General features: G+C 37.5%; 1 protein-coding gene across 4 annotated transcripts in view; it reads left to right on the forward strand.

Moving 5' to 3' along the window:
- The first annotated feature begins 2,778 nt into the window (after positions 1 to 2,778).
- The window catches only part of TENM3 (teneurin transmembrane protein 3), a 1,336,193-nt gene continuing 1,325,939 nt past the window's right edge, over positions 2,779 to 13,032 (forward strand). For all 4 annotated transcript variants that reach the window (XM_056114252.1, XM_056114254.1, XM_056114255.1 and 1 more), the window contains exon 1: positions 2,779 to 2,881. The gene's annotated coding sequence lies outside the window, so the exon portion shown is untranslated. The remainder of the gene's footprint in view (positions 2,882 to 13,032) is intronic.

Raw genomic sequence — 13,032 nt, forward strand, 5'->3', positions numbered from 1 at the left:
TCAATAATTCTATTTTTTTCTAGGAAACTTATGTGTTTTTTAGGGACCAGACCCAGTGGTACTCAGGGGTTTCTCCTGGCTGTATGCTTAAGGACTATGCAGTGCCAGGACCAAACTTAGACCTCCTACATACAAATCAGAAGTTCACAACTTTGAGCCACTCTCTGATTCAAGGAAACTATTTTCTACGGAGTTTTCTAAGTTCATACTAGTAAATAATATTCACCTGTCCAGGTGTATTCTTTCATACTAATATCATATATTTATACATGCTAGCATAATATGTCAGCAAAATAGGGCACTTTACTGGGATATTCTTGAGTTTGATAGACTGGAAGGTAGTATCACATGAACACCACAGTTTCAGTTTACTCATTGCAAAGGTAGTATTGGTAGTCAGAAAATTGCAATATAACGAACTGATGAGCTAAATTAGATGGAAACAAACAGGGCTGTAATATTCAATTCTGAAAAGAGGTTGGTCAGGAAAGCTAAGTGGAGACATTAAAATCAGAATTCAAAGAAGAGAAGGGACGAGTGATATGAAAAATAATGAGATGTATTTTCCAGGAAGATTGTGCTAGGACAAAGATTCTAGCATTGCAAGGAGTATAAAATGACTTGGAACTCAGGTTGTAAGTGAGATGGTGTATGTGAAATAGGTGACATTAGAGAAGCTGACAAGAGGAAAACAGGGATGTGTTTGCCACCATGAATACTCACCTAATGTCAATTTGCAGCCCCATCTGAGACTTCTTTCTCCACCTATGGCGACCCATCATGGATTGGACTTGCCACTGAATCAGACTCTAAAATAGAGAAATTGAGTACAGAACACAAGTTTTCAAAGGCCAGTTCCCAAAGAAAAGAGAAGGAAAAAATACTGGGCTCAAGTCACTCACAGTACCTTTACACTCAGAGTATCTTTGCAGTCAGGGTATATTTACAGCTTTTTCACTGTTGGTAAAACTTTATCTCTCCTGTGACAGAAACATGAGGATGAATGTTGGGGGCCAGAGATATGACAGGTGCAGAGCTCTGCAGGAATCCTCTACTCATGGGGAATCTGTTTGGTTGGGCTCTATCCCAAGGCTGGGTTTTCTTCCTCCATCTCTTTGACATATAACATGATCTCTTAAAAGATGAGTGTTTGCCTAGTGTTGAATTTCTTTTCTTTGCTACTAAAGTCCATTACCTGTTAGCTTAAAGGGATCAGGTATCACCTGATCTTCGAATGTAGGTGTTAGGTGCTGCTCACGTAAGGGACCTCTCTGACAAAGAATTCAGATATGAAGTCATGAAGATGAAAGTAGGCATGATGTAATTGCACTTTTATAAAAGAGCCACATTGGTGCTCATGTCTATTTTATTTTTTGTTTTTTTTTTTGGGGGGGGGGGAAGGGTCACACCTGGCGATGCATAGGGGTTACTCCTGGCTATGCACTCAGGAGTTACTCCTGGCAGTGCTCAGAGGAACATATGGGATGCTGGGAATTGAACCTCGGTCTGCCGCATGCAAGGCAAATGCCTTACCTGCTGTGCTATCTCTCCAGCCCATGTGCTCATGTCTATTAACCAGAAAAAAATAAATGAAATTGAAGGGCCAGAGTAATAGTACAGCAGGTAGGTTACTTGCTTTATACATGGTAAACCCTGGTTTGATCCCTAGCATCCCATATGATTCCCCAAGCACTACCAGGAGTAATTTCTGAGTGCAGAACCAGTAGTAACCCCTGAGCATCACTGTGTATGGCTCAAAAATCAACGAAGGTTTTTCACTTTTACCTCAAAATAAAAATTAAAATGAATATTATAATCTGTTTGACAGCAAAGAATCTAGTGGTAGTAGCAGTATCCCACAGTTTGGATGCCCCCAGCACACCCTTCTGGAAACCTCCCTCTACAGGTTGCAGTTTATTACAACATTATGCTCTTACTGTGTGTGAATGTGGAGTTATATTTGGCATATTATTTGACACAGTTTACTAGGGAAAATATTGATTCTTGGACAAACTCAAAATTCCTTCATGTAGGAAAATAGAATTATCATTTCTTTGTTGTATCGGATCTAGAGTCAGGTAGGGTTTTAAAGAAAGACATTTATTTCAGCTAAGTAGAGATACCTATATACTTGAATTTATGATCACACTAAATTTGAGTACGATTCCTTGGAAACCAAAGAAAACTAAGCACAATATAAAGGATATCAGAACCAGAGTTGACGGAACACATGCTTACTGATAGCCAATCATTTGCTTCTAGAGATTTAAAAAATATCTTTAGTGATTACTATATACTTAGTTGCACAATTATATAAAAATTTGACCACTTTTATATTTTTCAGAAAAAATATTTAATACTCACATAATAATTATACGGTCCTCCCATTGGTCATCAATTTGCTCGAGCAGGCCCAGTAACGTCTCCATCGTGAGACTTGTTGTTACTGTTTGGCATATTGAATACCTCATGGGTAGCTTGCCAGGCTTTGCCGTGTGGGCGAGACACTCTTGGTAGCTTGTCGGGCTCTCCGAGATGGGTGGAGGAATCGAACCCAGCTGGACCGGGCCAACTGCACACAAGGCGAATACCTTACCACTCTGCTATTGCTCCAGCTCAATAATTATACATGTTTTTATAAATTATCTATAAAATTGAATTTACATATACTGATTGCTTTATAAATTGTTGATCTCTGTCTAAGGAATTCTTTTCTCTCTCCAGAGCAAAAGTCCTTTCCCATGAAGTACTTCCTAAGAAGGCTGGGTGGCCCTAGTTCTTCATGTTAACAGAACCAAGGGACTGAGGTACTGTACACTGAGTTTGAGGCAGCTGGTCTACCTGGAGCTCAGGCACGGACTACTAAGAATTCCCACCAATGGTAAGTGTGCATGTGTGGTCAGGTGCTTTGATAGCCCTGTCTTATCAAGTAGCTTGTTTTCTGCTTTTTAAGTTATCCTGTCATTCTTTTAGACATTGCTTCTAAGAAGCTGTCAAACATCTATCTTTTCTCTTTACACTTCCCTGCACCCTCTAGAAAGCCATGCCATTTCTATGTACTGTGTATATAAGTGATATTTTGCCTTCTCTGTCTTTATGTATAACTTTACAGTGTTACAAATCACAGCACATAGATAAAAGAGATGCAGGAGAAGGAAGGAAGGGAGTGAGGAAGGAAGGAAGGAAGGAAGGAAGGAAGGAAGGAAGGAAGGAAGGAAGGAAGGAAGGAAGGGAGAAAGGAAGATTGGAGTAGAGAAAGAAGGAAGGGCTAAGGAAAGAAGGACTCTGGAGGGAGGAGGAAGAGAAGGGAATAAGAGGAGTACATGTATAAAGGAACTAAAAGAGGGGAACCAATTCAGAATATATAGTGAGTCTTAACCCCATCCTCATATTTATTTATTCATGTATTTCTTATCCTCATATTTCTTATAACATCAGTCAGAGATTGCTAGTACCAATCAAGTGTCAAGCTGCCTGAAGTCTTTGAAATCCACTAATTATGTATGAGATTTGTATATTGAAGAGATATAAAACATAAAATGCTTTTGTTGGTTCATAGAAATGATATATGTTGCCAGAAAAAATATCTACAGCAAGTGTACAGTGAGCTATGTGAATGTAAATCTACAGTATGCTAGAGTTTGTTGAATAGAAATCGAAGATATTTGCGCTGTTAATGAGCAGATTCTACCCATCTACCTGCAAGCAAAGAGTGTTTCATGAGGTCATCTATAAATTTACATGTATTGTTATACTATCATGGGAAATTGGTTGTGGAACGATGGTTAAGGTCCTATTAAACCCCTCATTCCAATCTCCCATCACCCTTCATGGACAAAAAAGTTTTTGATGTGAAATTTCTGAATTTTTCTAAACTTTTTATTAATAAGTTTATGAAAGAGAATGAATAAAAACAGAAAAAAAGCTTAGAAATGTACTATTTGCTGCACCATATATTCTCTGAGTGCTCAACTATTTTAAGGCTCTGATTATATTTGGAGAGAAGTCTGTGGCATATGATAGAGGCAGAGATTGGAAGCAGGAGTTCTGGAAAGGTGTCTAAATGTCACAGGTGTTATTGGAATGCAAATGAGCTCCTCTATATGTTTTATAGGTATTACAGATAGCTAGAGTTCCACACTATATTTTTATACTTTATTTTCTGACTTCTTCACCTCTTACCTTTTTCTAGATTACTAGATACTAAAAATACACTCCTGAAATTAAGAGTATGAATGTTCGGGCACAGAGAGGCTGTAGGTTTTCTGTTGTCACTGTGGAATGTGCTCTACATTGTTTTGCTTTCATTTTGCTGGTAGGTTGAGCTAAGCTTACTAGGAACTGTAGTAAATCATCCTGAGATGAGACTTCTGTTTGTCAGCATGACATGGCTTTCACTTTATAGATAATCTAATTACTATTACCAATAATAATACAATACTATAATTATTAGTGTCAATCTATTTGAAAAGGAGGAGGGAAAAATGAGTAATGATATGAAAGTAAAGTTTTGTTTCAATGAAAATAAAATGAAAAGTTAGAAAATGCATTATTATAACTAAAGAACTTTATTTGGTATTTCCACAGCATCAATGTGTTTGGGTGCATTTTTTAGAAAAATTCATCATTAACATTTGTAAAGGTTAAATGAAACCAAGCAACTTTCTCTTTTGCTCAAGGAACAAAGTGACATCGCACATTTTATGAAAATATTGCAAACCATGTCCACAACAAACATTAATAAAAATGTAAATTAAAAAAACCTTGGACATATATTTTGTTTTCCCATGCAAAATATAAAGCTATTTTGTGTGGTTTATTTTTTTAGAAAATAGTACTATTTTTCTACTGTTTTGTATTCTGTTATCATAGTCTATTCAGTCTCTCACAACTGATGACATTTTACTTGTTTCCACTTATTTTTCCTTCATTAATTAATATCTGGTACATAATTTGTATAGTTCTTATAGTCCCGATAAGGGGCTGGAGCAATAGCACAGTGGGTAGGGCATCTGCCTTGAACCTGGCTGACCCAGGTTCGATTCCTCAGCGCCTCTCAGAGAGCCTGGCAAGCTACTGAAAGTATCTCGCCCGCATGGTAAAGCCTGGCAGCTACCCTGACATATTCGATATGCCAAAAATAGTAACAACAAGTCACACAATGGAGACATTACTGGTGCCCGCTCAAGCAAATTGATGAACAGTGGGAGGACAGTGCTACAGTGCAGTACAGATAAGAATATGGTCAAAAGTGATATTTTAGCCCACACTGTTTATTAACTCATTAGCATGTAGTAGGAACGTTAAGAGTTAAATACTATTCTCATTTACTTACTAGCTATCATCTTAACATGCAATAGCGGTATTTCTTAGCATAGAGACCACAAGTTTTTGAGACCTATGGATATATATTCTGTGTCTTCTGGTACTATCAGCACACATATATGTACTTAAACATGGACTTCTATCAATACCATAATCCATATATAAGATAACTTCCATTCCTAGGGGTTAGCGTTTTTGCACTTGGTTGACTGAAAACTATTTTTTTTACTTTTATTTTCCTACACATTTATTTCAATGAGGGTATAATAAAACAATTACTTTTTACATAAGCAAGACTGTCTGAAAAAATAAAGCACTTAAAAACACTGGCGATTTATTTAATTTTGGGGGATAATTAAAATTTTTAATTAACCATGTTTTACAAAGTTATTGATAGTTGGATTTTAGGTATACAGTATTTTTTTATCAGTGAAACACCACGAGGTACAGTTGTAGACTTACAAACTTTCATGCTTGGGTTTTGGTCATAAAATGATCAAATACCCACCCCTCCACCAGTGCCCATTCTCCACCACCAGTGATCACAGTAGCCCTCTCACCCCCCACCCCATCCCCACCACCCCACCTTGCCTCTGTTGCAGAGCATTCCCTTTTGCTCACTCTTTCTTTTAGGGTGTTGTAGTTTGCAATAGAGGTATTGAGTGGCCATCGTGTTCGGTCTATAGTCTACTGTCAGCACGCATCTCGCATCCTGAGCGAGTCCTCCAAACATCCTTTACTTGGTGTTCCCTTCTCTATCTGAGCTGCCTTTTCATCCAGCACGTGCTGCCGGCTTCCAAGCTGTTATCATACCTACTGGTACTTATCTCAATGATTCTTGGGTGTTTGACTCCCATTCTGTTACTTTATATTCCCCAGATGAATGCAATCTTTCTATGTCTGTCCCTCTCTTTCTGGACCATTTCACTTAGCATGAAACTTTCCATGTAGAACCACTTGTATGTAAATTTTATAACATCATCTTTTCTAACAGCTGTGTAGTATTCCATTGTGTAGATGTACCAAAGTTTCTTTACCCAGTCATCTGTTCTTGGGCACGAAGGTTTTTTCCAAATTTTTGCTATTGTGAACAGTGCAGCAATAATCATAGAAGTGCAGATGTCATTTTGACTCTACTTTTTTGCTTCTCTGGGATATATTCCCAGGAGTGGTACTGCTGGGTCAAATGAGAGCTCAATTTCTATTTTCTTGAGAATCATCCATACTGTTTTCCAAAAGGACTGAACCAGTCAGCATTCCCACCAGCAGTGAAGGTGGGTCCCTTTCTCGCCACATCCACGCCAACATGGGTTGCTTTTGTTCTTTTGGATGTGGGCCGGTCTCTGTGGTGTGAGATGATATCTCATTGTTTTGATCTGAAGCTCCCTGATGATTAGTTATGTAGAGCATATGAAAAATATTTTTTTCAAACACTTCCAGAGTAATTTGGCAGAAGTAAGAACCTCTGAAGGAAACACACATGCTTTCTTGTTAGGGTCAGAAAACTTTTTTAAAAGGAAAGAGCTTTTGCAACTTTATGCTCCAGATGGTATTTTCTTCTGAAGCATGGGAATTTGTAATAAGAAAAGAGATGTGTTAATATTCCAAATACTTTTTCCTCTCTGGATTCTCCAGCTTCTGATTTGTCATATGTCCTGACTGTTCCGATGATATCAGTGCCTCATCTTCTTCTATTGTCATTTAAATTTCTGTTTCTGTTGTGACAACCTTTTATTTGGTTGAAGGCGTAGAAAACACCAGACTACCTCTCCAATCATCATTCTTCAGCCGGGATGCATTATCCTAGAACTACTGTTTCCATAATTTGTAGTGTCACAAAAGAGAATGAAAGTCTCACTTTGGATCTGCCACTGTAATAATTTTCAGTTATAGGCTATAATTAATTGGAATCATAGTAACAAAAGAAACAGTTCAGGAAAGTAATTTTAGTCTTTAGCTAAAGTAGTTTAATGTAAGCAGTATTCTCCTACTTAACAAATATTTGTGTTCTGGGGACCTTTTGCTAGGTATTGATGATCATGACTTTTACACCAACACTGTGCCTCATTACATATTGTCCTGAAAGAAGACAAAAAAATAAAGGCTTGCATTTCATCTGGATTTATATGTAACAAGCCACACTCTATTGCCATGTGGGGGTAAGAACCAGTATATCAGAGGTTTGTTATTGAAGCAGACTTGAAGCCTAAGTGGGCAGTGTAAGAAGGAGGGGGAATTTAAGGAAGCAGAGATCACAGGAAGCTCTTAGAGATGCAGAACTGCTTGGAACATTTGTAGAAGTCAAAGGAGCACAATGTATCTGCAGCATAGAAATCAGAGAAGGTCACCTAAAGAGTTCACACTAGCACAAGGACAGGTCACCCGGGTTCTTGTAGATTCCGTTAAAGAAACAGGATCTTTCTTATAAGTGCAATGGGAAACCATTGGTAGGACTGGCCAGGAGAGTGATGAGTTTATACTTCTAATAAACGTCATCACTCTGATGTGGAGAGAGAGTCACAGCATATGGAAGAGAGATTAAGAAGTTTTAGGACCAGTTTAGGATGGAGAAAAGCGTGAAGGTGAAGAGATCTGAGGAGAAGAGGGAGACAGCACAGGAATTTAAGAATATTTGATGAAAGGATATAGGTGAGCAGAAAAAGGAGGGATCAGAACACCCCCAATCCTGAAGGACTCTCAAGTACAGGCAGTGAAGAAGCCATTGGCAAAAAAGAGACAGAGCTGGAATCAACAAAAATGCAAAAAAGGAAACATGAAGAGTAAGGTATCATGGGAGGAAGCCAAGAGAAGGAAAGAATATTTCACCAGAGAGCTCGAAGATCAGTGAGATGAAAATGAAGTATTTCTTACAGGAAACACCAAGGATGTATTTGGTAGCCTCTGCACCAGAACTTTGATGGATAAAACTTAGATGAATGAAAGTTACTCTTTGAACGGTGGAAGATCAGGCAGCTCTTTTCAAATGTGACTGTGAAATCAAGGAGCTAAATATGATCGTATACAAGGGGAAGAATGGAACCAACAGTGGCTGTTTTCAATGATAGTGCAAGTTTCCTGAGAAAATGAGCAGAGGAGAGATGTAGCAAGTCAGTGTAAAAATATAGACTTGAGAAAAGAAATCTCTCTCCCATTGTCTAAGGATGAAAGAGGAAGGGATAAGTGTCAACGCTAAGAGGTTTTATTGATTGGAGACAGAAAATTGTTTTATGAAAGCAGTGTTGAAAATAATGGGCGAAGATAGTTCTGGGGATTGTGCAAAGTAAGGAATGTTGGAAGTAACCATTGCATTAAATGAAAAAAAATGAGTGAAATGCAGGTTGATGACTGTGAATATTCAAAAGTGTGCCTAGATTTTCTCTGGAAATATTGTGTCAGGAAAACTCCAGCACAGTAGTTATGGTGGATTTTTTAAAGAGATGTAAAAGAACAAAGACATATGAGAATGTGAGAGTGTAGCCAAAGAAAGATGATGGGATGTAGCATGATGTGGGATGTGGGATTTGGGATGATGTAGAACCTTGGAGATGAAACGAGGATAGAAAGTGGAGGCAAGACAGAAAAACCTGGCTACATGGTCCATCCTGGTGGGGCCAAAGAATGGATTGATTTTTTCATAGAGAAGGGTGAAATTTGGTGGGGGACAGGACTCTGAAACTTCCCAAAGTTGAGTTTTGAGTTTCCAATTATGTTTTTATGACTTAGAATAGGTGGGTTGTGGCAAAATGGAAGAAATAGCACCTAAACATCTAAACCTTTACGAAGTCAGGTCTCTTCTAGGTACTAGTTTAGTACAACTCAAACAACTCAGGCAGTTTTCTGGATACCAACCATGCTGCCTCTGTGGCATTGCAAATTCTAAAACATCACTCTTGGTGCTTTCCTATACAGCTGCCTGGGACATTTATTTGGAACTAGTATGTTGCCTTACCTAAAACATACTGTGTCTTCTGTTGGGACTGGAGGGCATTAAGATGCAGGACAGAGAAGGGACCACTAAGGAAATGATGCCTGGAGGGCTCCCTCAGGATGGGAGATACATGCTGAAAGTAAACTCTGGACCAAACATGGTGGCCACTTACTACCTGTATAGCAAACAATAAGATCCAAAGGGAAAGAAAGTAAAAGGGAATGCACCTGCCACAGAGGCAGAGAGAGGGGAATAGGGTGGGGGTGGCAGGAGTGATACTGGGAACATTGGTGGTGGACAATGAGCACTGGTGGAGGAATGGGTGCAGGATCAGTTTGTAAGTCTGTAACTGTATTTCACTGTGATTCATCATAAAAAAAAGAAAGAAAAAGATGTAGGATGCATATATGTAGCATGTTCTAGCTCAGGAGTGCCCCTGAATTCCAGTTATTGCACCCCTGGAGACCCCAATGATGGTCAGCACCCAGGACCTGACCAACATTACATCCTTGGACCCCTGCATTGAACTCACAGCCGGTTTGTCCAAGAAGAGTTACTGGGCAAAAAGTATTGTATCTCCAGAGCACTGCTAGGGAGCTTATCCCCAAACAATAATGTAGCCTCCTTATCTGAATTATAACTTTTCTTTAAATAGGTGCTAACCAGTATTTTAATTTAAAATGGTATAAATAAAAAATTTACAATGAGTTACTAAAGATCATATTGTTTATTATTATTATTTTTTTCCTTTGAGAAGCAGGATGAGGAAAGCTGGGCAGGAGAGAGGCAGTCTATTAATCTAGTTGAGTGAGAAAAGAGAGGGTTCTATTCTTCATCTGTTGTAAGCATTATTTTCTGGGGAAGTTGGCTTTGAGAATAGATAATTATGAGTTTTCTCTCATCAAGTCTAGGAGCTGCTGAAAGCTCTAACACCCTATATCAAGCCTGATGAGCAGGGGTCTTACTCTGGCAATATTTCACATATGATAAAAAGATGTTTGAGTAACATTTGGCAAAGGTTTATAAAACATTCAATCCCTCAGAAGAATATTTAAAAGACCCAGCAATTTAAGCTTGATCATTGGATTATTATTTACATTAATCATTCTTTAAGATGTCACACTCAACAAGAAACCACCTGAGAAAAACTTGTCTTTTAAAATCGTAATAAAATAAAATAATGCCTGCTTATTTGCATATAGGGACTATTGGTGTTCATCTATATTATCAACTACAAAGTGATGTCATTTGCTTATCTTTTAAAATATATTCATTGAAATTACAAAGAATTAAAAGAAGAAAATGTTTTAGAGTAGAAGATTCAAGTTAATTTTATTATTTTCACTCTATATAAATCTATATTAATTGAAAACCTTTTAATGTAACTCAAGACATGTATATTGTCTACTTCCTTGTTTATGTGATAACTTTGAATTCAAACCCTAGATTTATCAAAATGTATGTATATAATACAAGGATTCAGAACTAATAGGAAGTTAACATAGAAAGTAATTTTCACATCAGTCTATAATTAATTGAATGCTTTTCATAGGATAATAAAAAATTCTGCCATCAGCTCTTAAAAGGACAATCTAATAGGAAACATTCCCTGTAAGTAAATTTCAATTATTTCACAGTGAGTCAGCATAGCTAAAGTACAAAAGAAATATGACATATTCAACTTAACTTTTTACATTGTTGGTTAGATTTGTTCTAAAATAGATGATCAGGTAGTAATAGTATGTGGAATGTAGTTATTCTTAAACACAGAAATCAGACTTCGCATGAGTAGTGAAATGGTATGTTTACAATGTGATGAAAAGGGAAAAGATAATCAGCTTTCATTGAGCTTTATAATCTGCAACAAAATGTATACAAAGCAATGTTCTCAATTTTCATGTAAAAATATGGTATGAAAATGGTATCAGAGGGCCTGGAGGCATTTATCTTATATGCAGCCAACCTGGATTCCATCCCTAGCATCACATATGGTCCCCTGAACCTGCCAAGAATAATCTCTGAGTTTATAACCTAGACTAAGCTCTGGAAACTGACAGGTGTGGTCCCCAAAGAAAACCGAATTCTATTAGATCCCACACCACTATTCTGGTCACTAACATGGGAAGCCTCAGTTCATCCTTGGACTGTGCAGAGAATCTGGTCCATTTACCTATTTATTGCAAGTTCTTGAAACATTTGTTCATATTTTTGACAGAGCACATGCAAAGCCATAAACATTTAAGAAGAATGAACAAACGCTTTATGAGATATTATAAAACACAACAGGTCTGCTGACACATATTTGGTCAAAAGTTGTTATTTTCTTTTGATAGAATTTAGACTGGGCTGGGGCGATAGCACAGTGGTAGAGCATTTGCCTTGCGAGCAGCTGGCCCGGCTAACCTGGGTTCGATTCCTCCGCCCCTTCAAGAGTATCTCACTCACAGGGCAAAGCCTGGCAAGCTACCTGTGACATATTTGATCTGCCAAACACAGTAAAAACAAGTCTCACAATGGAGATGTTACTGGGCCCACTTGAACAAATTGATGAACAACTGGAGGACAGTGCTACAGTGCTACAGATTTATGACCAAATTAGAGTCAGAATTTGTTTTACTTTTTCTTTTTATTTTCTTTTTTGTTTGTTCGTTTGTTTTGAGGCCACACCTGGCAGTGGTCAGGGCTTACTCCTCTACTCCTGTCCCTCTACTCATTGGCCTTGGGGCACTATAGAGGATGTCGGGTATTGAACCCAAGTCAACCACATGCAAGGCAAGCACCTGCTGTACTGTGTCTCCAGCCCCAATAGGCAGAGTTGTAAGCTAATATAATCAAGCTTCTAACATATATTTGAGAACAAGGTCAAATTAGGAGCTTGACAATGAAAGAGGTAGTCTGCAGAACAGATATTGAGATTATGTCTTGTCAGATAATCATATAACGGATGAAGGTTATAGATTTTCTTATGTATAAACATTGTTCAAAATTTTCTCTAAAATACTTTCTAAAGGGGCCAAAGAAGTAGTACAGGGATTCGGATACTTACTCTGCCCAAAACCAAGTCCAGCTTGATCCCCAGTATCACATATGGTCCATCAAGCACTACCAGGAGTGATTCCAGGGCACAGAAATAGGAGTAGCCACCAGCAGATGTGACCCCCCAACAAAAAATATAGATATTTTCATTAAAATTATGTTAAATTCACAAAATAAAGGTAAAGATTTTAATCCTATGACTAATATTTTCTGAATAATTAAGAAATATAAGTGAAAACTCTGAACATTTTTCAAGATCAGGGATATATTTAAAAGATTTTGACTCCATATAACTCAACTATTACATTGGGATAACCTATTTTGTGGTTTGAAGATTCAGTAAAGAAATGATTTCCTGTCCAGTAGATTTGATCAATACAGGGATACAATTCCTCTAGAGAAACCCTGTCAAAGTGTTAGAGTTCCTCAATAACTAAATTGGTGATAAAATGACATAAAATAAGAGAAATTTCATTAAGTCTAATAGAGAGGGTATATTCAAAGTTTGTCTTTTACAAGTGAAAATAATGATTTTTAAATAGTGAAAGTGCCTTTCAAAATGACTTCTATTCATTTTTAATTTCTTAATATTGAATAGTCTATAGAAAGGTAAATGTCAATGGGCAATATTCGAGCTTAAATTTGTGAGGTAATCATTCCCTGGATATCCAGTTTATTATGAAAGATACAAGTCAAAGAAAAGGCAGAGCAAACAGAGACATCAATATGTTTTCTTCAAGTTT

Source organism: Sorex fumeus, unplaced genomic scaffold (genome assembly GCF_029834395.1).
Source record: "Sorex fumeus unplaced genomic scaffold, SorFum_2.1 ptg000024l, whole genome shotgun sequence".
Taxonomy (NCBI): Eukaryota; Metazoa; Chordata; class Mammalia; order Eulipotyphla; family Soricidae; genus Sorex; species Sorex fumeus.